A 24,699-nucleotide genomic window follows, 5' to 3' on the forward strand; every position below is an offset into this window, starting at 1 on the left:
GTTGCATTGCTGCTGTGGTAACATGCTCTTCTAGGATTGTACATTTGACCCAATGGAATAAAGTGAGAGAAGTAAATGACTCGATTCTTCTTGCTGGGATAAGGTATAGTTTACCGAAATTTGTTTTTACTCACCATATTTTTTTAGCAATAGACTTTCATGTTGATGCTTACTATCCCCATTCCTTTGCTAGGTGTGTAATACATAAGCTCCCCTTCGATATATAACAAAAGATAGAGGTTCTTAATCCATCTATCTGATTCTATATGAGGAGTGAGCTTGATGCAAGTGCTTTTGACCATTGGTTCAATTCAATTGACTTTGAATCTTTGGAGCTTCTTCTAATTCTTTGATGTACCTGATGCATGATTCAGGAAACAATGCTGCATTCTTTGTCTAGCTGATCCTTTTGCTGGCCCGGTGGCTCTTTGACACGACTTGTGATTGCCTCTTCTGAACTAGTGGAGCAGACATTGTGTTGACCTGGAAGCCAGTGAGTTGCCACTGAAGAAGCCTGTGGTGCATTGTTTGCTCTGATGTAGCTGTTGGCCATGCTTTGACCCTGGGGATCTCTGGCCTGGGTCCGTTTGCATGTGTGACTTAATAAGGTGAAGCTTGGGATACTTCTGCTTTCCTAGAAGGTCATTCTAGTGGTGGCATTGATGATATATCACTTGGCTATAGCTGATCCAAGTGACCTTGTCCTTACAATGGCTGGCTTTCTTGTGAAATAGTAGGGTTTTTGTGGAGGAATGAAAAGTGATGTGGTAGAAGTGTCTGAACCGTAATGCCCAACTTCTATTTATGGGAAAAGTTTGGGCATTTATCCTACTATACATGATAAAATACGATAACGGCTTTTTGGGGCTGTAATTGGAGACTAAATGTAGGAACTAATGAGGTACGAGACACTCTCCACTTGTGTATAGTTGTTTACATAAATGGCTAGTAAGACCATAGTAGGATTCCCAATCAAGGAAAATGGAGGGAAAGGTAGTTGATGAAGGAAACACTTGTAATCCAAAGGAAGGAAGAAACACTTGAAGGAAACTCGTAAGGAAGAACAGTAGACAAGATGCTAGCTAAGGATGCGTGAAACCCAACCTTGGGAGAGAAACCACTAGCTCTATGTCCATGCTGGTGAGTGTAAAGATTACATGGTGTAGGGTACACAATTTGAGTAGAGAATTGAGAGTATATAACAAATTAGAGAAGAATAGCAATTTCTTTAATTCCAAACAGATTGATATAAGATGGCTTTGTCCACTTGTGTGCTTCCACTATGAAGCTTTGATGGTGATCTAGATAAATGATAAGTGCAAAGCTTAAGGCTAGCTTGAAGAACTTTGATTGGGCGAAAGATAGATGACAATTATTCTGAAACGGTCACCCTTTTATAGCCCACAAAGGTGGTCAGGTCAGCCTAATTGTCTTACCATTATGAATTTTCACCAATGCTAGGGAATATTCCATTCCCTTTATTGTTGGGCCAAGGGTGCTGCCCTTGAAACCCTCGCTTGAGTGGCCAGTAGCCTCCTTAGGACCCCCAAGCTAGGGGCTACTTCCATTAACCCTTGAATTTCGAGATAGGGTTCCTTGATAGTTGCCACATCCTATAACTTGATGTAGTGTGTCTTGAATTGCTATCATCTTAACTACTCTCTTGAATCGATATCATGTTGACACCCTACCGATAGGCATAACATGTGAGGGAGCCTAGTAAGGGATATTTAGCTAGGACATTAAGGATGGCATATCTCCCATACTTTGTCACTTCTCCCATGTCCTAGGAGATCCTCTCCATTTGTAACTTTGCCACATCTTGCTCTTGTAATACCTCCTTAGATGTATGATGGAAGGTCGTCCTGGCATTAAAGTATACTAGTAGGATGACATCTTTCTCCCTCAAGGACTCTCAAATATCCTCATCTAATGCTACATATAGTGATTGAGCATTGCGAGATGTTTTAGGGGAGAAACAACATACGATGATGTACAGAGTGCACTCCTCACCTTGCACTCTCACCCACATATATCTGGCTTGCTCATCTCTACGAACCACTTGAATCATTGTGGGAGTTTTCTCTCTGAATAACAAGGTTGCTCCTCTTGACCCCCTATTACTTTGGTTTGTGCGTGTCTCCGTGTATGCTGACTCCCATCTATAACCTATCACTCATGCGGGTGTAGTATGTTGTCCTTTATGCGTCTTTGAGTAAAATAATATGTTCCTCCCTCTAAATGTCTCCTCAAATGCTCCCACATCTAGTTGTAGAGCTCCATTACAAGTGTGAGCTGCTACTACAAGGCTGGTTCCATAAGTCTCGCATTGTCATTTGGTGCACCTCTCCATGACCACCACTCTTTCTCCTTTGTAGAAGGCTAGCTTGCCCTCCTCCCTAGCTACCTTGATTCTTGGTCTACACTCCCTCATGTGGGCTAGTTGGGTTGGTGTGAGATCATCGGCCAAAAACATGCCTATACCTTTTAATGTGCAATGTTGAGCTAGGAAGTGTCTCCTAGCCTCCATGGGGGGGAAGTGGAGGATGAGAGTACACTCCTTTGAGGTTTGTCTTTCTATGCTTTTCTTACCCACTCACCAAGTCAAGATATGTATGTCTTTCTTGATATTCATGAGTGTGTATAACTCGTTGATGTCTTCTTCGGTTGAGAGAGAAAAAAGAGACACTCATGCATTGTGCATCGGAATGCCCTTGGACACCCACCATGCACCCACCACCTTAGGATACATCCATACACTATAGTGCATCCACATGTTCCTATGTGCATCCGTACACATGTGCATACATGTGCATCCGACCATATATTGCTTTTGCAGCCCCGTTTCCCAAACATGGAGCACTCTCACTGTCCTTCTCCAATGTGTCATTAATTATGGATATAGCGGATGCTTTTGTTGATTCAGTCCCTTTCTTTGTAATTTAAATCCATTGCTCTACTTCCTCTACTTGTTGTTGAGTTTTCTTGAGCATCTCTACCCAAGATACGGTCTCCTTTGTCATCTCTTCTTCCTTCTTTTGGAGTTGTTGGAGAGAGAGAGAGAGAGAGAGAGAGAGAGAGAGAGAGAGAGAGAGAGAGAGAGAGAGAGAGAGAGAGAGAGAGAGAGAGAGAGAGAGAGAGAGAGAGAGAGAGAGAGAGAGAGAGAGAGAGAGAGAGAGAGAGAGAGAGAGAGAGAGAGAGAGAGAGAGAGAGAGAGAGATTTATTTCTTGCCCTGTTGCAAAAAAAATCTGGTTCTTTTTGTCGGCTGTTTGGCAAGGAGCGGTTGGAGTCACGCTGCGCCCCTTTGATTGGGTTTTCGGGCAGCCCAAATACACCACTCCTGCACAGCCACATATGAAGCTCATGTATCATTTTCTTCGATATTGGGGTTGTTGGCATAACTGGACAATTAGGAATGCTTTTCTTTTTGACTCCGCCTATAATGTTCAGCGACATATTGCGAGGCTTAAGGGCCTTTTGTATTGGCAGTTAGATTTTCTCCGGCATTCTGATTTGCTCTCTAGGGAGGACTTCCGTCCCTGGCTTATGGCTATTTCATCTGCCCCCTTGCCATAACTTTGTAACATGTAGCACTTAGCCCATCTTTACATGATGGCCTGGATTGGCGTCATGTATCTTGTAATCAAGTTATCTTGTACTTTTTTTCGTAATTAATACAATTACCTTTTACGAAAAAAAAGAGAGAGAGAGAGAGAGAGAGAGAGAGAGAGAGAGAGAGAGAGAGAGAGAGAGATCAAGTTATCTTGTACTTTTTTTCGTAATTAATACAATTACCTTTTACGAAAAAAAAGAGAGAGAGAGAGAGAGAGAGAGAGAGAGAGAGGGCCGCCATAGCCAGGTTCGCCCGTCGTCTGCGCCCGTCGCCGCCATAGCCAGGTTCGCCCGTCGTCTGCGCCCATCGCCCGTCGCCTGTTGCCTGAGCCTGCAGCTGCCCGTCGCCTGTAGGCCTGTCACCCATTGCCCGCCCCTGACGCCCCGTTGGCCGCGGCTGCCCCTGGCGTCCTGTTCCGTCGGGCGCAGCTGGGTCCTTCGCCCCGCTGCTGGTCGGCCCATCGCCAGCGGTCCCTGCCCTGTTGTCGCCCGCCTGCGTGGTGAGCTCTGCACCCGTTTTTGTTCGTTTGCCCTCTGAGTTTTAGGGTTTCTGCTGGCGAGGCCCCGGCCCTGCGCCCTCGACTATCCCGTGCTGCCGTCGACTGCCAGACCTGTGCCCCACCCTCAGGCCCGTGCACCGTTAGGGTTGCGCCCTGCCACACGCGCTCGTGGGACAGGCCACGACTCAAGCTGACAGGACGCGTGTGAAGACAGCAGTATGGCTGGCCTGGATTTGGACTTTCTTGACCGGACGGTGGCAGCCCTTGGCCCTGATTCCGATGCAGAGGAGCCGGAAGATATGGTGCCATGCACGGAGGAGTTACCGCCGACTTCTGAACAGCCGCCTGCCGGCAAACGCTCCAAGCATACGCCTGATGAGCCAATGAGCCCTCCGGAACGCTCCTATGCGCAAGTGGCCTCTGATCCTGTGGATTCGCAGGAAATTGACTGGAAGCATTTGTTGGACTTCGCCAATACTCTGCTTGGTGATTATGTCCAGCATAATACCGAATCTTTTTCTGTTGCGGGAACGGATGATGTGCTGGAAGCCACGGTCGACCCCAAATCAGTCTTGCGATCCTTCTCGGTGTTCTATGACCGTGCCGTTATACTTTTCTTCACTGGCAGGATCCCAGTGCTTTCGCACATTCGCCAGTGGTTGCACCATCTCTTGCAAGGGGAGTCGGTTGAGGAGATCTTCCTTGGACCTCGCGGGTTTTATGAGGTCCTGCTGAAATCAGAAACCCATCGCGCTGAGCTCCTGTCCAAGTTGCCGCTATTCTTTGATCGCCGGTTGGTTCATGTTGTGCCATGGCGCCCCATGGCCGACTTCCAGCGTCTGCTTCAACGCGAATGCCCGGTGTGGGTGGAGGTGGAAAACTGTCCGGCGGTCTATTGGCCCATGTTGAAGGATGCGATGGCAGTTGTGGGAACAGTGCTGGTTCCCCCAAGCCTCAGGGCCATGAACCGCAACCGTTTATGCATGCTCTGGGACACGGCCAGGAAAAGGCCCGCGTGGCTTCGCCTCAATTGTTCGGGCATGCATCCTTTGTATTTTCGCTTAAAATGGGGCAACTTTGCGGGCCACTGCTTTTCATGTGGAAAACTGGGGCATTTCATGGCGGAATGCCCTGAAAAGCAGACGTCTTCGGAGGATGCGCAGGTTGCGCTGCCCAAGGACGACATGGTGCTTGATGCCACGCCCCAGGAAGCTCTTCAGTCTCCTCATGTCATGGATAAAGGCAAACAACAGGTCCGGAGTGTGGATTCCGGTCACACTGATTGGATTGAGGCACGTCCTAAAAAAGGTAAAAAGTTGGATGCAGGCCTGGCAGATCCTGGGCCTCCCGCTTCCCAAGATTCCGTGCGCACGTATACGCGCCGGAAAGACATGCCCACTCCACAGCAGGCTGCGCGTCCTACGGCCCCGTCGGGCCCTCGCAACCAGTCTCCAAGGAGAGCCTATACCGACGGCCCCAGAGGCCCACCTGCCAAGCTGGCGTTCGATGCCAAAGGAAATGTTATTACACCTTGGGATCGGCGTTATCCCCGCCCCTCTCCCAAGATAGTGGATTTCCCTTCTACCTCCAAAGCAGGTCGCCAGAATTCTTTCGCTGTATTGGCTGATTTTCTGGATGAGGGTGTCCTGGATGCTCTCGCGGAAAAGGTGAAATCGAGGCAGCAGGCACCTCGTTCCTGACTTCCTTCTTTGAGAATACATGAAGATAGCCACGTGGAATGTGCGAGGCATTTGCTCTCGCCATAAGCAACATGCCATGTGGACCGTCTTGCACGAGAACCAGTGGGATGTATTGTGTGCAGTTGAGCACAAAAGTCACGGTGAAGCAGGGAAAGTGATAGATTGTCATGGATTTCGTCTGTTTTATGCAGGGACTCATGCTTCGCACTATTCGGGCGTGCTGATGATTGTCCATGAGAAATATCAGCCTGTCCTTGTTAAAAATGATGTGCAGGGCCGGTTTCTGGTGATCGAAGTCTTATTTGAAGGAGAGATTTTATGGCTGTTGGGCCTCTATGCTCCGAATGATCCCGCATCCCGATGGGATCTTTGGTCCACTTTGCAAGGCTCCATGTCACTCGGCCGAAGGGGGTTCTTGATGGGCGATTTCAATATGTGTGTTGACTCTTCACAGTCCACTTCAGGGCATTCGGTAATGGATACGCCGGAAAGCCGGGTGTGGAATTCCTTTGCTTTGCACGTGCTCAAGCAAGATCTTTGGTCGTGGCTTCACCCTTCTTTTTCAGGGTTTACTTTTCATTCCGCACAATATGCAACTACCTGGTCGCGACTGGACAGAATATATATCATGCAGGGCGATGATTTTCTTCCCGAGATGCTGGAGATGAAGGTCTTGCGGCAATATGCGTTGTCGGACCATTTCCCCCTCCAGCTTGAGATGCGAGCACTCTCTATTGCACCTTTTGTGCAATTCCTGGATAGGCTCCCTTTACGTTTCAACTCCTCTTATTTGAAGCATTCAATTTTCCAGGGCTATATGCAGCAGCTGATTGAGAGGTTCTTATTGGACTTCGCCTCGGAGGGCTTGCCTTCATTTGCACGACTGCTCTCCAATGTGCAGCGAGTTGCTCGCCAGTATGGGATCCATCATGCCTCACTTTGTCGCCGGCGTCGACATGCAGCAGAAGACCTGCTGGCGTTGGTCCGTTCCTTGCTCCTGGATTCCCCTGATGATGATTTTCTGCTGTCTCTGGAGAGACGGTTGGCCCATCTTATTCAAGTGTTTCAGTTGAAATCTTATCAACAGGCCAAGCTGCACAACTTGATGGACACAATGCAAGATAGCGCCTGCCAGTCTCATAAGTTCTTTCGCGCCTTGCATGCGTCTCCAGCTCGCGAAAATATGACTAGACTCCAGGATTCGGAAGGTCGCATGGTCACGGATCCGCAAACCATTGTCACTATGTGCAGAAACTATTTTATGGAACTCCTTGGTTCCTCTTCCTCGCCTTCTAGCCAGGTTACGCATGCCCGTTCGGTCTTCTATCAACTGGTCCGCCAGCAGGTTCCACTTGATATGCAAGCCGCTTTGGAGACGAATATTTGCGAGGAAGAGGTTATGGACGTTTTGTTGCACTTGTCGAATGATAAAAGTCCTGGCTGGGATGGTCTCACTAATGAATTCTTTCAGACCTCGGCCACGTAGTTGGTGAAGCCATTGGTGGCCATGTTTCAGCAAGTGTGGGAAACGGGGGTCATGCCCTCCTCATGGAAAGAAGGCCTTATCAAACTAATTCCAAAGGTCCCTTCGCCGTCAAAGTTGCAACACTGGAGACCAATCTCTTTGATGGGCTCCATGTATAAAATCTACTCCAAAGTGCTGGCGAATCGGCTTCACAAGCACCTTCCAGCTATTGTGCATCCTCTCCAATATGGCTTCATTAAGGGCCACAACATTCTGCATAATATCTTAAATGTGCAAATGGCGATTGACTATGCGCGGCACTCTGGTCAGCAAGTGGTATTGATCCAATTGGACTTGGAAAAGGCGTTTGATTATGTGGACTGGTCGTTCATTGCAGACCTCATGTCGGCTATGGGCTTTGGTACCCGCATGTCCCGACTGATCTACACCATTAGTGCTGAGGCTTCCTCCAGAGTTATGCTTAATGGTGGAGTTACAGAGCCATTTGTCCTTGCGCGCTCGGTCAGACAGGGTTGTCCTTTGAGCCCGCTCTTTTTTGCCCTGGCGACTCACCCGGTCCTTTCAATGTTATCCTCCATGGCAGCATCTGCTCAGCTGGCCGGGCTGTCTCTTCCGTTGGGTCAGCACTTCGTTAGCCAATCTTTGGCTGACGATACCTTTATGATCTTGCAGGCGGATAGGGACAACATTCGCAGGGCATTAGATGTTTGGACACTCTTTGGTCAGGCCTCTGGCCTTCGCATCAATGCCCTTAAGTCAGCCATCCTCAGTTGTACGGAGCCTGATCTGCAGTCCTTAGGCTGGCAAGGCCAGGTGGTTTCCCGTGGCTCCATTGTCAGGCATCTTGGATACCCATTGGGGGTGGATGTACGGCCAAAAGACCTGCTGGACTGGATTTCACAAAAACTGGCGGCGAAGTTTATGTATTGGAAGTCACAAGCGTGGCCATTCCATGTCCGCCTCAAAGTGGCCCAGACAATCATGCTTCCGATGCTTACCTATTTCCTGCCTTTGTTGCCATGGACGCCTACTACTTTGAAGGCCCTCACTCATCCCATCCGTTTCATGTTGTGGAAGAAGGATTCACTGCAGGCCGGCATTTCCTGGATTTCATGGTCACACGCATGTACCCCTAAGCGCATGGGTGGAGGAGCTATTTTGGATGCACACACTCATATGTTAGCTCTCCGCTGGTCCCTTTTTCGTGCCATGTGTGTGGACCATCACCCATGGACCATCATAGCCCGCTATTTTCTTGAGGACAGCGGGCTCCGCCATGCTAATACACGGCTTCGGGCCTCCTGGTGGCATGTCCTTAATGCGGACTCTCGTGTTTCCAGTCCCTCTTTCTCTTTGTTACTGCACTTGGTCGGCTCGTGGAAACTGGTGCTCCAAAAGGCCCGTTGGCACCCAGCAGGGAACCGCTTGCAGACTAACTCCTTTCAGCTGGAATTGTTGGCAGTATCGAGACTCCTTTCATGGGAAGATAAACATCAACTCAGACCGAGATTTAATCGCATGGCCCGTTTAGGTGTGACGTCGGTGGCGGATGCTACCCTTGCCACTCGCAATGTCCTCGTATCTTTTCGGACTGCTCGGCGACTCTTCAAGATCCCGCGTGGATACCGTGATTTATGGGAGCAGCTTTCGTCGGAACTTCAGGGTCGGCAACCCTTTCCTGCCTTGACTGTGGACCGCCCTTGGCAGGACTGGGACCTTGCAGGCCGCCTGAGTCTGGAAAAGGCCTCTACTAATCAGGTGTATCATCTTCTTGTTCAAGATCACCAATGGCTGGGAGAGAAAGCTAATACTGTTTGGGGACTGCGGAAATCGCTGTCATGGTGGCAGAAAACGCTGATGGAGGGCTGGCTAAATAAGACGCCTTTCAAATGCAAGGTTTTTCTTTGGCGGGTGATGATTGGTGGTCTTCCTCTGGCCTCGGCCCTTGCCAAGCGTTGCATCTCGAATGGCAATTGTTTCTTCTGTACCACACCGGCGGAATCGGCCCGACATCGTTTTCTCTCTTGCCCGCTCGCCAAGAATATCTGGTCGCTCTTGTCGCACATTTGGCGCGCGGTGGTCGGGTCCTCGCTAACTCCTTTCGACTGGGTTTTTGTGCGCCCGAAGTATCCTACACCGCCACAGTTGCATGAGAAGATCTTATTTTACTTTTTCAGATATTGGGGATGCTGGCACATTTGGACCACGCGCAATGCTTTTCTCTTTGATTCGGCCTCTAATGTACCCCGACATATTGCCAGGCTTAAAGGGCTCTTGCATTGGCAGCTAGATATTATCCGACACTCCGACCTGCTCCCTCGGGAGGATTTGCATCCGTGGCATATGGCAATTGCCTCGGGGTCGTTGCCATGATTGGTGTAACCTTTTCAGTGCATTGCTACGGGGTTTCCCCACATGTTGGCCTAGGGCCCTCGTGTATCCTGTAATCAGGAAATCCTCTGCATCCTTGCCACGACGTTGTAACTTGTAGTGCTTAGAATCTCTTCACATGATGACTTAGATTGTCGTCATGTATCTTGTAATCAAGTAATCATGTACTTTTTTTCGTAATTAATACAATTACCTTTTACGAAAAAGAGAGAGAGAGAGAGAGAGAGAGAGAGAGAGAGAGAGAGAGAGAGAGAGAGAGAGATTAACGTCTACAAAAGGCCAATGTGGCCTATGCGACAAAAAAAAAGTACATCTTTGTCCAATGTCATCTCATCAATGAAAGTGAAACAAAATGCATCCTAGTATAAGGCTAACATCTAAAGATCTCTATGTCTAAAAAACTAAATGTATAAAATATCTAGCTATAGTAGCTCCTCTCTAAATGTCAAGATCAACACATAATCCCAACCATAATGTGATGGAGGGCAACCTTGCTAATGTATCAAGGGGTGAGTCTCCTGTGTCTTGTAATGATGGCTTTGATCTAACTATAGTATGGGCCCCTCAATCATTGGCTGTATGGTCAAGGTTGCCATGCTCAGCAAAGTGCAATGGCCTTGTCTAGTGGGACTCTACAGCATGGAGTAGGGATAGTGTGGTGAGATGGATGTGTCTATTGAGCTAGTAGTGCTTGTGTGGTGTAATCTATGAAAGAAATTTGTCATTGCTCTTTGCTTGGGTCACTCTAGGCAAGCTAATATCTTGTCCCATAGTAGTGCTGTCGGCCACCTTTGGAGCCCCAGGAGGAAAAGCCTAGATATCTTTGGCCCTCATACTCCATGACATGATGCACCTTTGGAGCCTTAGGAGGAAAAGCCCTAGACATCTTTGGGCCTTGTACTCCATGACATGATGAGGAGGTCCAAAGCCCTCACAGAAAAGGTTGTGATACCTTCCCTATAGGTCATACTACATTGTACTTTTACATATATGGTGCTTCTTCATCTCAGGCTCTCTATCATAGAGCTAGCATATCCTATCCGCTACTGGAATATCTGTCCATCTACCTATCTTTATCCTTAATTGATGGGAGGAGGCACGCATTTGTCCAATAACATCTCCCATATTGTGGGAGACGTGCATGTCCATATATTGTGGTCAGACAATAAATCCATCATCAAAGAGGTGTAGGAGGTGGCTCCGATAGAACTCCTATCCTAGAGGGAGCGGTGGCTGGATCCAAGTCCTCCCTATCTCAACTCTTAGGACATTGGGCCTAATGATTGAATTTAGCTCAGATCAATTGAGAGGGAGTGTAGGACAATCCAAGCTATAGTCAAAGGGCAGGTGCTCGTTAATGTCTTGCCCATGTAAGCCTATCCAAGTGTCCATCTGTGAGTACCAACAATCCCTCTCACTTGCCTCCACTAGCTGTTTGGAGGAAGTCAATGCCAATCTGGGATATTTGTTGCACACGAGCTCCCATATCTTGTATGAGAGAGAGAGAGAGAGAGAGAGAGAGAGAGAGAGAGATTAAATGAAATGATATATTAACATCTACAAAAGGCCAAAATGACCTATGAGACCATGAGTTACAATCATGTGAATGATGGTACAACTGTCTGGGCAAAATATGTAGCACAAAGTAAAATAAGAAAGGAAAGTAACTATGGCTATGTGTAAAACATAGCGCTCTATTTGGTAACAATGAGCTCCAAATGGTACAATCTCATGTGGGTATGGAGGGTGTAACTCTAGCCTGAGCAATAATCCCTTGTATGCGCCTGTGAAGGTGTTGTCGGTGTCTGTGTCGAGGCCTAGGATGTTTGGATTGGCTAAGCTAAACGGCTCGATTAATCAATACTCCTTGTCTATGTGTGGAGTGTGGCGGTGAGAGAGGCTCTCGTGTGGACTCTGGCTATAACCATATTGAAGTCTTCAGAGTCTTCTTTGCAAAGAAGTCTGTGAGCTGCCTTTGTGGAGGATCTTGGTATCCTAGAGTAGCTGTACTCCTGAGGCGCATGTCACAAAGCCGTTGTATCTCAAGATGAAAAAGGCCAAGGCATCGTTGATCCGTGAAATCCATGATTCTGGATAGTGGTCCAAATCCGTCCCTAAAGAGACAGTGGAAACCACCACGGACCTCATAATACACTGGGCAGCGACAGATATAATGCTCCTTTGTCTCTGGTTGTAATTGGCACATTTGGCATATGCGCTCCTCTGATGGGATGGATCTATATCTGCCAGTCTCAATCTCTAGCTGATGTGAGGTGCGCAATTGACCAATAGTACATCTGATCCCATGGGAAAGGTGGGTGTCCATGTATCTCGGGCGAGCAATAAATCCATCATCTGTAGTATGAAGGAAATGCTCGCGGTAGAAAGCCATCTTTGTTCCTAGCTCCTGCCCTGGCATCAACCATGTCTGTCTGATATCCAACTAGGTAAGATCGATTATGATGATCTTGCGAATCTCTAACCTGTTCAGATCAAGAGATGGTGCATCAAGGGAGTACTGGAAGGGGGGTAAGTTGTCCATGCTAAAGCCATGCAGCTCAAACCACGACGACATCTATACATATTAACATGAAGTATCACTCTCTCGAGCAAGTTACTTGGAGGACTCAAGGGCCAACCATGCATACATGTCTGTAAGTCCCATAGGCTATATATGTATGTGACTGATCAGGTGAGGGCGGCTACCACAATTAGGGTAGCTGCTAGCTTGACTCTGGTGATCTCATGTGGGACTGAGGCCCTACATCTGATCATCCTGGATATCATGGACACTAGGGGTTTCTCCATCGACCTTCATCGGTCATAAGTGCGCCCTGATCTGCTACGGTGGTTAAGACTGGGCCCCATATCTGTACTCCATAAAGTAGTGTGGATGTGACTAGTGTATCGAAGAGCCATAGCTTGGTGCGGGGTTCTTGGAATTGCACTTGTGAGCACATCCTCTCCAAACCACCTAGTGCTCTGTATGCGAGAGAGAGAGAGAGAGAGAGAGAGAGAGAGAGAGAGAGAGAGAGAGAGAGAGAAGAGACGTGATCGCGATGGCGGGAGGAGAGCCCGTCTGACCTGCCGCCGCCAATCTGACCTGCGGGTCGTGATCGCGACCGTTGCCTGTCGCTGCTGTCGCCTGTCAGACCTGCGGGACCTGTCGCCTGTCACGCCTATCTACTACTGCCCCATCTCGTTGCCACCTCGCAGACGCCTGCCCTGACGCGATCGTCCTGCTGTCTGCTGGCCCTCCTGCTCGCGTCCGTTCGTTTTTGCAGAGGGGCTGATCTCCTGCTGTAACCCTAATCGTGACGAGGTGTCAGACGAAGACTATCTCGTCCAGATTCGCGCCGCCTGAGCAGCGCTGTGGCCGCCCGCTGCTCGCTCACGCACCCTTGGTCAGGGGTTCACCTGCGCGTGCCTGACCTGTTGATGCAGGCGCCTACCTCCTGTGCCTACTCCCGCGGCTTTCGCTTGCCCTGCTGATCTGGGACTCACCTGCTCGAGTCTGCCCGCTTCTGTACCGGCGCCCAGTTGCGGCCCTGTGGCTGTAGCCCTGTGGTGCCCTGGTTTTGCAGGGCTGCGGATTCTGCACACAGAGAGAGAGAGAGAGAGAGAGAGAGAGAGAGAGAGAGAGAGAGAGAGAGAGAGTGTGTGTGTGTGTGTGTGTGTGAGAGAGAGAGAGAGAGAGAGAGAGAGAGAGAGAGAGAGAGAGAGAGAGAGAGAGAGAGAGAGAGAGAGAGAGAGAGAGAGACCTCCTGCTGTGGAGACCGCCCGGCCTGTGTTTCGCCTGTCTGCCCCTGGACGGAGACAGAAAAAAGGGAAAGCGAGAGAGCCGGCAAAACAGAGGGTCAGTCCTCCTTCGAGATCAAATCATCATATACGATGGCTGGTTTGGATCTGGACTTCATAGATCAAACAGTGGCAGCACTGGGCCCGGATTCTGATGCGGAGGAACCTGAGGATATGGTTCCGTGCAACGAAGAGATGCCCCCTGGTCCCGACATCCAGCCTGCGGGTAAACGTACCAAGCATGCTTCGGAAGAGATAGGCGTTTCTCAGGATCGGTCCTATGCCCAGGTTGCTTCGGATTCGGTGGACTCTCAGGAAGTGGACTGGGAGCACTTGCTGGAATTTGCAAACACTTTGCTTGGCGATTATGTTCAACATAATCAGGAAGCCTTTTCTGACTCTGCACCTGAAGATGTGCTGGACGCCACCGTGGACCCAAAAACTGTCCTACGCTCCTTTTCGGTATTTTATGATCGTGCTGTGATACTTTTCTTCACTGGTCGAATCCCGTTGCTTTCCCGTATTCGCCAGTGGTTGCAATATCTGCTACAAGGGGACTGTGTTGAAGAGATTTTTGTTGGCTCCCGGGGTTTTTTTGAGGTCCTGTTGAATCAGAGACGCACCGTGCTGCTCTCCTGTCGAAACTGCCTTTGTTTTTTGAACGCCGGTTGGTTCATGTGGTTCCATGGCGTCCAATGGCAGATTTTCAGCGTCTGCTGCAACGTGAATGCCCGGTCTGGGTCGAGGTGGTAAACTGTCCGGCTGTTTATTGGCCACTATTGAAGGATGCCATGGCCATTGTGGGCACTGTTCTGGTCCCTCCCAGTCTTCGGGCTGTGAATCGCAACCGCCTGTGTATGCTATGGGACACTGCCAGAAAAAGGCCTGCCTGGTTACGCCTCAATTGCCCTGGCATGCACCCATTACACTTTCGTTTGAAATGGGGCAATTTTGCAGGGCATTGCTTCTCCTGTGGACAGTTAGGGCACTTTATGGCCGAGTGCCCGGAACAGCAACACACTTCCCATGAGGGCCATGCTGTGCCGCCCATGGAGGAGATGGTGTGTGATGCCCCATCGCTGGATGCTACCCATCAGCCCCAAACTTTGGCCAAAGGTAAACAACAGGTTGCGGGTCTGGATTCTAGCGCCACTAATTGGGTGGAAGTACGTGCAAAAAAAGGCAACAGGGTTGTTGCGGCCATGGAGAACAATGTGCCTACTACATCACAAGATTCCATGCGTACATACATGCGCAGGAAGGAAATGCAGTCTTCTGAGCGCTCGGCGCCTGCTATGGTTTCCTCTGCCCCCCTTCATCAGCCCGCCAGGAAAATGTCGTCGGATCGTTCAAAGGGTCCCTTTGCTAAGCTGGCTTTTGATACCAGAGGTAATGTCATTACCCCATGGGACCGTCGTTATCCCCGTTCCATCCCAAAGCCAGCAGATATGCCGTCTACTTCCAAATATGGCCCGCAGAACTCTTTTGCAGTGTTGGCAGATTTCTTGGACGAGGGAGTCCTAGTCAAATCGAGGCAAGCAGTGTCTCGTTCCTGATTTTGTTTTGAGTATACATGAAAATCGCCACGTGGAATGTGCGTGGAATTTGCTCTCGGCACAAGCAACATGCTATGTGGACGGAATTGCATGAAAATCAGTGGGATGTTCTGTGCGCTGTTGAGCACAAGAGTCACGATGAAGCCGGAAAAGTGGTAGATTGCCATGGCTTTAGAATGTTTTATGCTGGGTCACAGGCCATGCATTATTCGGGTGTGCTCATGATTGTCCATGACAAATATCAGCCTGTTCTGATTAAAAATGATGTTCATGGCCGTTTTTTGGTAATTGAAATTATATTCGAAGGGGAAATCTTATGGCTACTTGGCCTCTATGCTCCGAATGATTCCTTATCTCGTCGGGCGCTTTGGCAAACTTTGCAGACCTCCTTGTCACTTGGCAGACGGGGCTTCTTCATGGGGGATTTCAATATGTGTGTGGATTCCTCCCAGTCCACATCGGAGCATTCGGTGATGGACACGCCGGAAAGTCGTATGTGGCAGGCATTGGCTCTTGATGTCCTTAAGCAAGATCTCTGGTCTTGGCTACACCCGTCCTCTACAGGGTATACTTTCCATTCTGCCCAGTATGCAACAACATGGTCGAGATTGGATCGAGAGAGAAGAGGAGGAGGAGGGAGAGAGGAGTGAGGAGAGGAAAAGGAGTGAGGAGAAAAAAGAAAAGAGGAGGGAGAGAGAAGGAGAAGGAGAGGATAAGGAGTGAGGAGAGGAAAAGGAGTGAGGAGAAAAAAGAAAAGAAGAGGAAGAGAATGAGAAGGAGAGAGGAAAAAAAGGTGTAGGAGAGGGAAGTAGAGGGAGAGTAGTAGAAGAAGAGAAGGAGTAGGAGAGAGGTAGAGGAAGAGGAAGTGGAGGGAGAGAAGTAGGAGAAGGGAAGGAGGAGGAAGAGAGGTAGAGGAAGAGGAAGAAGAGGGAGAGAAGGAAGAGAGGAGAAGAAGAAGGGAAAGGAGAGAGGTAGAAGAAGAAGAAGAAGAGGGAGAGGGAGAGAGGAGAGAAGTAGTAGAAGAAGGAGAAGAGGAAGGAGCAGGAGAAAGAAGTGGAAGGAGAGAGAGAGAGAGAGAGAGAGAGAGAGAGAGAGAGAGAGGAGATTAAGTGAAAAGAAGAAAAAGAGAGAGAGGGAGAAAGAAAGAAGTGAGAGTTGGTAATTGCCAGGAGCCACACCCAAACCACCCTCTCGGCGAAGGACCCCCATCCAGCGGTCTTTTCTACCAAACCTGTCAACCCGAAACCCGTCAAGGTCCAGACTGCCCAATCTCCGCGAGATGAATGGCTCCCAAGAAGAAAGTTGCGGGAAGCATAGGCGCCCAAGCCACCGGTAATGTTGGAGGGGCGAGCGGAACGACCAATGCAGCACACACGAATCAAATCCAGGTTTTAATCTTTAAAATTAGTTAGGTATTATGTCTCGTGGAAAAGATGAAATGGTTTGCGACGTGCATGGAACAAGAATGAGTCTTACGGTTTTGTTTACTCTAAGAACTAAGTTGCATGCGCGAACGGAAGAGTTTGGAATTCACATAAAATGATAAGGTTATCGCCTTACCTCACATGAAATGATAGCTTTTACTCACATAAAATGATAGGGTTATCATCTTACTTCACATAAAATGATAGCTTTTTAACCAGTTCAGTGCATGAATAGTCATTTGGAATTCACGTTTCGCAATCATGGTTAAAAGAAACACATGAAATGTTAATTTCTGTTCATGAGATGCACTTGCATCGTTAGACAAAACCCTAGACTTTCATAGACGCAAGTCACATGTGTTCCGGTGCATTAGAAATAAGTATTTGTTGCCAGGAATAAAGAGAGATAAAAGTTGTTTAGGAGGTACAACTACACTAAACGCACAATGTGCACGATAGTTAAGGTTGATTGGGAAATCTTGCATAGAACCGCACTAAGAAAATTGGAAGGATCGCATGCATCTAGATTGCATCTTCAAAGTCTAAATGAGACATCATGTGTTGCCATGTGTGTTAACCGAGCTTGGTTGGAATTAGAGATTAAAATAACCTTGGTTGGGCTGCGAATAAGGCATGTCCGTTGCCTTGACTGACCAGCTAATGCTTGATTTAGGGACTAAGATAGCCTAAGGTAAAACCCAAGGGAAAAGGGCAAGTATAAGTCAATTTACCAAGACCATTTGCTTGTGTATCTTGTTCGAAATTATTGGGATCTCGCCAAGTCGCGAAAAGACCTAAGATCGGGTGCTAGGAGCATTTGGGAAAAAGGGAGTCACATCTTAGCAGTTGGCAGCACAAACGACCTCTGAAAATGTTCGTGCTTGTACTTAGATACATTATTTGATCTCTTTGCTTAAGGAACTAATTCAAGGAAAACACTTAATGCTTCAAGTTGAAAGCCTGGAGAGGGAGAGGCAGGAACAGTTACGTCCGATTGTCTACCTAGCCCTATCCAAGGGGGGGGGTTATCCGCGTTGGGTATATGGACCTAACCCGCCGCGAGAGGTCTCTCCGTGGGTGCTACTTGGAGCGGGAGGACGCTTGGGTGCCAGGGGAGGCTATGGCTCTAAATCCCTTGCCTCCGGATCCCGTACAAGAGGCCAACGTGACTTGAGATGGAATCTCGAGGCCCGTGTACTAGTCAACAGGCGGAACTTGGAGCAGCAATCCTGTAGATTGCTGGGATAGCCTTCGGGCATGATATTGGATGTAATCCGGAATTATGATAAATAATGAACAGATACTTGAGAAAAAGAAACTTGCTTGACATTGTTTTTGTGTCAGTGCCTAAGTTACGTGAAGGAACCCGTGATTAATTTGTTTAATTAAGAAAGTTGATTTTGCATGTCAAAACGTAATGTGTTAGGTAATTAGATAACTAAAGCAAATTGAGGAAAGTGCGGTGGATGTGACTTAGGTCCGTCCTAGGGAAGGGTGGTCTCGATTAGCTGGGAACTTTTCTCAAATGATGAGATGATAAGACAATGAAGACCTAGTGTCAGTAGATGTAGAATTTCCGGTTTATTCTGTTTTAGGGGAAAGGAATGGGGCTAAGCCATACGGCAGAGAGGTTGGGCTTCGCATCCCTCTCGTTTCCCATTCTCCATGAACCAAATGCAGCTTGAAACCGCTTCGTCTCTGTTGTACCTACGAAAGGTGGTACAACTGGAGCTCGACACTAGCTCATTCTTAGAGACTTTGCTAATAGGAAAGGAACCCTGACCTCAAGTCGATCCCAAGTGGGAACGGCTAGACACTTCCGCTCGGGGCAGACTCGGGAAAACCTAGATCGCAAACCCTGTATCATTCCTTGCGAGTGCCAAGCGGAGCCTTCTAGACCCTCCTCCCGATGGGCTGCTAAGACGTGTCCCGCAAGCGGATAAGCGGCCACATTACAGTGAATCTCACCGAAGTCGGCTTCGCACCCAGTAGGAATTTCACCATAGTAGTTTGCCTAGTACAAGAGACCTCATGACCATTTGCCAATTCCACAAGTAAAGTAGGTGCGTCTATTGTGGCTATCCCTAGCCTTTTTGCATAGATCGGTGAAATAAAGGAATGTGTACTGCCACAATCGATTAGGGTTTTGAAGCTTTTACCTTCATAATCCGATGGATTAAAAAAAAAAAATTAGGGGAGGGTTCCTATGGCCCATTACATTCTCTCCCCCTTAGAGGAATCGAGATGTCCTCATCTCGAGAGGACCTGGGGGTATCTTGTAATCATGTAAAGTTGTATATTTTTTTGTAATTAATACAATTACCTTTTACGAAAGAAAATTTAGGGGAGGGTTCCTATGGCCCATTACATTCTCTCCCCCTTAGAGGAATCGAGATGTCCTTATCTTGAGAGGACCTGGGGGTATCGCGTAATCATGTAAACTTGTATCTTTTTTCGTAATTAATACAATTATCTTTTACGAGAGAGAGAGAGAGAGAGAGAGAGAGAGAGAGAGAGAGAGAGAGAGAGAGATGACGAAGGCCCTCGCGATGGCAGACTTGGCGCCTCCGTGACCTAGCGACGTGATTTCTATCCTTGAGTCGACGTCGAACCCTGCCGTCGCTGTTTCGCTTGGTCGATCTACGTGTTGAAGGTTTGGGCCCCCCTTCCTGTTGCCTCCTGGACCTGCGCCGTTGCCTATTTGCTGCATCCTCGTCGCCTCATCGCCCGTTCACTGCGCCACCATCGACGTCTGGCTCTGTGCCCAATTGTGTTCGTCAGGCAGTTGCCTTGACGCTGCTCACGTGCTGCACACTAGGCCTCCTCGATAGGCTCTGCTAGGTATCCCGCTAACCACTACGCCCTCGCTGTTGCCCTGTCTGCCATCCGTACTCTGTCTGCTGCCGGTGGGTGCCTGCAAAGTGCATCTTGTTGTGACGCGAGAGAGAGAGAGACACATGATCGGGGAGCACGCGACTGCGACTCGGTACAGAGTACAGAGCTGACCTGCCCTTGTACAGCGAGCGAGAGAGAGAGTGAGCGAGAGTGAGAGAGCAAGAGAGCGAGAGAGAGAGGGAAAGGAGAGAAGCATGGCTGGTCTGGATATGGCTTTTATCGACCAAACGGTGGCAGCCCTTGGTCCGGATTCTGATACAGAGGAACCAGAGGATATGGTTCCTTGCACAGAGGAGATGCCTCCTGGTTTTGACTTTCAGCCTGCGGGCAAATGCTCCAAGCATACTTCAGAAGAGACAATGGGTCATCAGGAACGTTCTTATGCTCAGGTTACCTCTGATTTTGGTGGATTCTCAGGATATTGACTGGAAGCATTTGCTGGAGTTTGCCAACACTCTGCTTGGCGATTATGTCCAACATAATCATGAAGCTCTTTCTGACTCGGGAAGTGAAGATGTTTTGGAAGCCACGGTGGACCCGAAAAATGTCTTGCGCTCTTTTTCGGTGTTTTATGACCGTGCTGTTATACTCTTCTTCACTAGTAGGATCCTAGTGCGTTTCCATATTCGCCAATGGTTGCACCATTTACTACAAGGGGAGTGTGTTGAGGAGATTTTTGTTGGGCCCCGAGGCTTCTATGAGGTGCTGTTGAAATCTGAGAAGCATCGGGCTGATCTCCTGTCTAAACTGCCATTGTTCTTTGATCGCCGTTTGGTCCATGTTGTGCCATGGCGCCCTATGGCAGACTTTCAGTGCCTGCTTCAACGTGAATGCCCGGTGTGGGTTTAAGTTGGAAAATTGCCCGGCTGTCTATTGGCCACTGTTAAAGAATGCCATGGCCGTTGTGGGAACGGTGTTTGTCCCCCCGAGCCTAAGGGCCATACATCAAAACCGTTTGTGTATGTTATGGGACACTGCTAAGAAAAGGCTTGTGTGGCTTCGTCTTAATTACTCTGGCATGTATTCTTTGCACTTTCGTTTGAAATGGGGCAACTTTGCAGGACACTGCTTTTCGTGTGGAAAATTGGGGCATTTTATGGCCGAATGCCCAGAGAAGCAACCGTCTTCAGATGATGAGCATGTTGTGCTACCTATGGAAGACATGGTGCTCGATGCTCCATCACAGGAGGCAACCCAGCCACCTAATGTTTTGGATAAAGGTAAACAATCTGTTTCGGGTTTGGATTCCCGTGGCAATGACTGGGTAGAGGCATGTCCCAAAAAAGGGAAAAAGTTTGATGCTGGCCTGGCGAATACTGGGCCTAATGTTTCACAAGATTCCATGCGCACGTATATGCGCAGGAAAGAAATGTTGTCTTCAGAGCACGCTGCGCGTACTATGGTTCCTTCTGCTCCCCGTAATTAGTCTACTAGGAAAGTATATACAGACGATCCAAAGGGCCCACCCGCTAAGTTGGCTTTTGATACTAGAGGTAATGTGATTACACCATGGGATCGTCGCTATCCCCGTTCCATCCCCAAGACAGTGCATATTCCGTCTATCTCTAAAGCTAGCCGTCAGAACTCTTTTGCCGTGTTAGCTGATTTTTTGGATGAGGGTGTCCTTGACTTTCTAGCAGAAAAGGTTAAATCGAGGCAAGCGGTGCCTCGTTCCTGATTTTCTTTTTGAATACACATGAAGATAGCCACGTGGAATGTGCGAGGCATTTGTTCTTGCCATAAGCAACATGCCATGTGGACTGTATTGCATGAGAATCAGTGGAATGTCTTGCGTGCGGTTGAGCACAAGAGTCACGGTGAAGCAGAAAAAGTTGTGGATTGCCATGGGTTTTGCTTGTTTTATGCAGGGACACATGCCATGCATTATTCTGGTGTGCTTATGATTGTACATGAGAAATATCAGCCTGTTCTTATTAAAAATGATGTACATGGCCGCTTTGTGGTAATTGAAGTTTTATTTGAAGGAGAGATCTTATGGTTGCTGGGCCTCTATACTCCAAATGACCCTTTATCCCGCCGGGATCTTTGGAATACTTTGCAGACCTCCTTGTCACTTGGTAGATGGGGTTTTTTGATGGGGGATTTTAATATGTGTGTTGATTCTTCACAGTCCACTTTAGGGCATTCGGTGATGGACGCTCCGGAAAGTCGGATGTGGAATGCCTTTGCTCTTGCGGTACTTAAGCAAGATCTATGGTCTTGGCTACACCCTTCTTCTACAGGGTTTACTTTCCATTCGGCGCAGTATGCAACTACATGGTCGCGGTTGAACCGAATGTCATCATGCAAGATGATTTTCTTCCTGAGATGCTGGAAATGAAAGTCTTGCAACAATATGCCTTGTCGGACCATTTCCCTCTCCAACTTGAGATACTTGCACAACCCATTGCACCTTTTATGCAATTCCTGGATAGACTCCCTTTACGTTTCAACTCGTCTTATTTGAAGCATTCAATCTTTCAAGGCTATATGTAGCAATTGATTGATAGATTTTTATTGGACTTCGCCTCTGAGGGCATGGCTTCCTTTGAACGATTGCTCTCTAATGTGCAGCGGGTTGCTCGGCAGTATGGGATCCATCATGCCTCTCTTTGTCGGCGGCGTCGACACACAGCAGAGGACTTACTGGCTTTGGTTCGTTATCTGCTAGTGGACACCCCAGATGATGAATTTCTGCTGTCACTGGCGATGCGTTTGGCTGATCTTATTAAAGAGTTTCAGTTGAAATCTTATCGGCATGCCAAATTGCAAAATTTGACTGAGAATTTGCAAGATAGTGCTTGTCAGACTCATAAGTTTTTTCGCGCTCTGCATGCCTCTCTTGCTCGAGAAAATATGGCTAGACTCCAGGATTCAGAAGGTCGAATGGTCACTGATCCTCAGACTATTGTCAATATGTGTAGGAATTATTTTCTAGATCTTCTTGGTTCTTCTCCGTCACCTTCTGACCAGGTTACGCATGCACGCTCAGTCTTCTATGATTTGGTCCGCCATCAGGTTCCACTTGATATGCAAACTACTTTGGAGACAAATATTTGTGAGGAGGAGGTTATGGATGTTTTGTTACGCCTGCCTAAGGATAAAAGTCCCGGTTGGGATGGTCTCACCAATGAATTCTTTGAGAGTTCTGCTACCCAATTGGTGAAGCCATTGACGGCTATGTTTCAGCAAGTTTGGGAAACAGGGTTCATGCCTTCCTCATGGAAAGAAGGTCTTATCAAACTGCTTCCAAAGGTTCCTTCGCTGTCAATGTTGCAACATTGGAGACCAATTTCTTTGATGGGATCGATGTATAAAATCTTTTCTAAAGTGCTGGCGAATTGGCTCCACAAGCATCTTCCAGCCATTGTGTATCCTCTTCAATATGGTTTCATTAAGGGCCGCAACATTCTACATAATATCTTAAATGTGTAAATGGCTATTGACTATGCAAGGCACTCTACTCAAGAAGTGGTATTGATTCAATTGGATCTGGAAAAGGCTTTTGACTATTTAGGCTTGTCTTTCACTGCAGAACTTATGTCTACTATGGGTTTTGGTACTCGGATGTCTCGCTTGATCCACACCATTAGTGCTGCGGCTTCTTCACGAGTTATGCTAAATGGTGGTGTTACAGAGCCATTTGTCCTTGCAGGCTCTGTGAGATAGAGTTGCCCTTTGAGACCTCTCTTCTTTGCCTTGGCGACTCATCCGGTTCTTTTGATGTTATCTTCGATGGCAGCTTCTACTCAGCTAGCCGGATTGTCTCTTCCTTTTGGACATCACTTCATTAGTCAATCTTTGGCTGATGACAGCTTTATGATTTTGAGTGCGGACAAGGACAACATTCGCAAGGCATTAGATGTTTGGATGCTCTTTGGCCATGCTTCTGGTCTTCGTATCAATGCTTTCAAATCAGCCATTCTCAGTTGCACGGAGTCCGATTTACAGTCATTGGGCTGGCAGGGACAGGTTGTTCCCCGTGGTTCCATTGTCAGGCATCTTGGGTACCCTTTGGGTGTTGATGTTCGGCCAAAGCAACTACTAGAGTGGATGTCACAGAATCTGGTAGCTAAGTTTCTGCATTGGAAGTCGCAAGGTTGGCCCTTCCATGTTTGACTCAAAGTGGCTCTGACAATTATGCTGCCAATGCTCACATATTTCTTGCCATTGTTGCCTTGGACTCCTACTATTTTGAATGCTCTCACTCGGCCCATTCGTTTCATGTTATGGAAGAAGGATTCATTGCATGCAGTTATTTCGTGGATTTCGTAGTCACATACATGTACCCCCAAACGCCTGGGTGGTGGGGCTGTTTTGGATGCCGAAACTCATATGCTGGCACTTCGTTGGTCTCTTTTTCGTGCCATGTGTGTGGATCATCACCCGTGGGCCATTATAGCAGGACCGCGGGCTTCTGCATGGTAATACACAAATTTGGAGTTCCTGGTGGCATGTTCTTAATGCAGACTCTCGGTTTTCTAGTCCTTCCTCATCCCTGCTAGTTCATTTGGTCGGCTCCTGGAAAGTGGTGCTCCAAAAGGCGCGTTGGCATCCAGCGGAGGACTGGTTGCATACTAACTCTTTTCAATTGGAATTGTTGGCAGCCTTGAGATTACTTTCATGGGAAGGCAAACATGAGCTCAGACCAAAATTTAACCGCATGGCCCGTTTGGGCTTGGCTTCAGTTGCAGATGCCACCCTTGCCAGTCGTAAAGAGAGAGAGAGAGACACACTTGTGGTCTTCAAGCCTGCAATAAGGAAGACAAAGTAGTTCATGCTCAGCATCTAGATTAGTGATGGAAAATCTGCAGGAGACAAATGGTATCGATGTGGCCTTTCTGGACCAGCATCTAGGGAATGGAAATGACCAACTTTTGCCGGATTCAGATAGTGATTCATTGGCGGAGGATTCCGGTCAGTTGGCAGAAGGGTATGAGACAGGTAAACGTCAAAAGATGTCGGTTGAAGATCCGCTATTATACCCCCTAAATTTGCCTCAGCCAGAGGTCCAGGCTGATGGGTCTCTTTAGTTCATGCTGGCCATTGCCAATCATCTTATGTCCGATTATGTTCATGCTAATGAGAGTAAAGCTAACTCTTTTCCGGAAGGGGATCATGTAGATGCAGTTATGGGAACAGAACTGGTTCTATAGCAGATTGCTGCCTTCTATGAGAGGGTAGCCATCTTTTATTTTACAGGAAGGACTCCCTTGATCACAAGGATTCGTACCTGGCTGCTGTCTATGCTTGTAAATGTGCAAGAGTGCCAAGAAGATGCTCCAGGGCATGTGTAGGTCCCTCTTGTTGAAGAGATTTATGATGGTCCTTAGGGG

General features: G+C 48.0%; 1 protein-coding gene across 13 annotated transcripts in view; it reads left to right on the plus strand.

Moving 5' to 3' along the window:
* LOC148018114 (phosphoinositide phosphatase SAC8-like) overlaps positions 1 to 24,699 on the plus strand; it is a 175,929-nt gene that overhangs the window by 82,270 nt on the left and 68,960 nt on the right. The window lies entirely within an intron of this gene.

This window comes from Lygodium microphyllum, chromosome 21 (genome assembly GCF_053477565.2).
Source record: "Lygodium microphyllum isolate KBCC chromosome 21, Lygodium_microphyllum_v1.1.10, whole genome shotgun sequence".
NCBI lineage: Eukaryota > Viridiplantae > Streptophyta > Polypodiopsida > Schizaeales > Lygodiaceae > Lygodium > Lygodium microphyllum.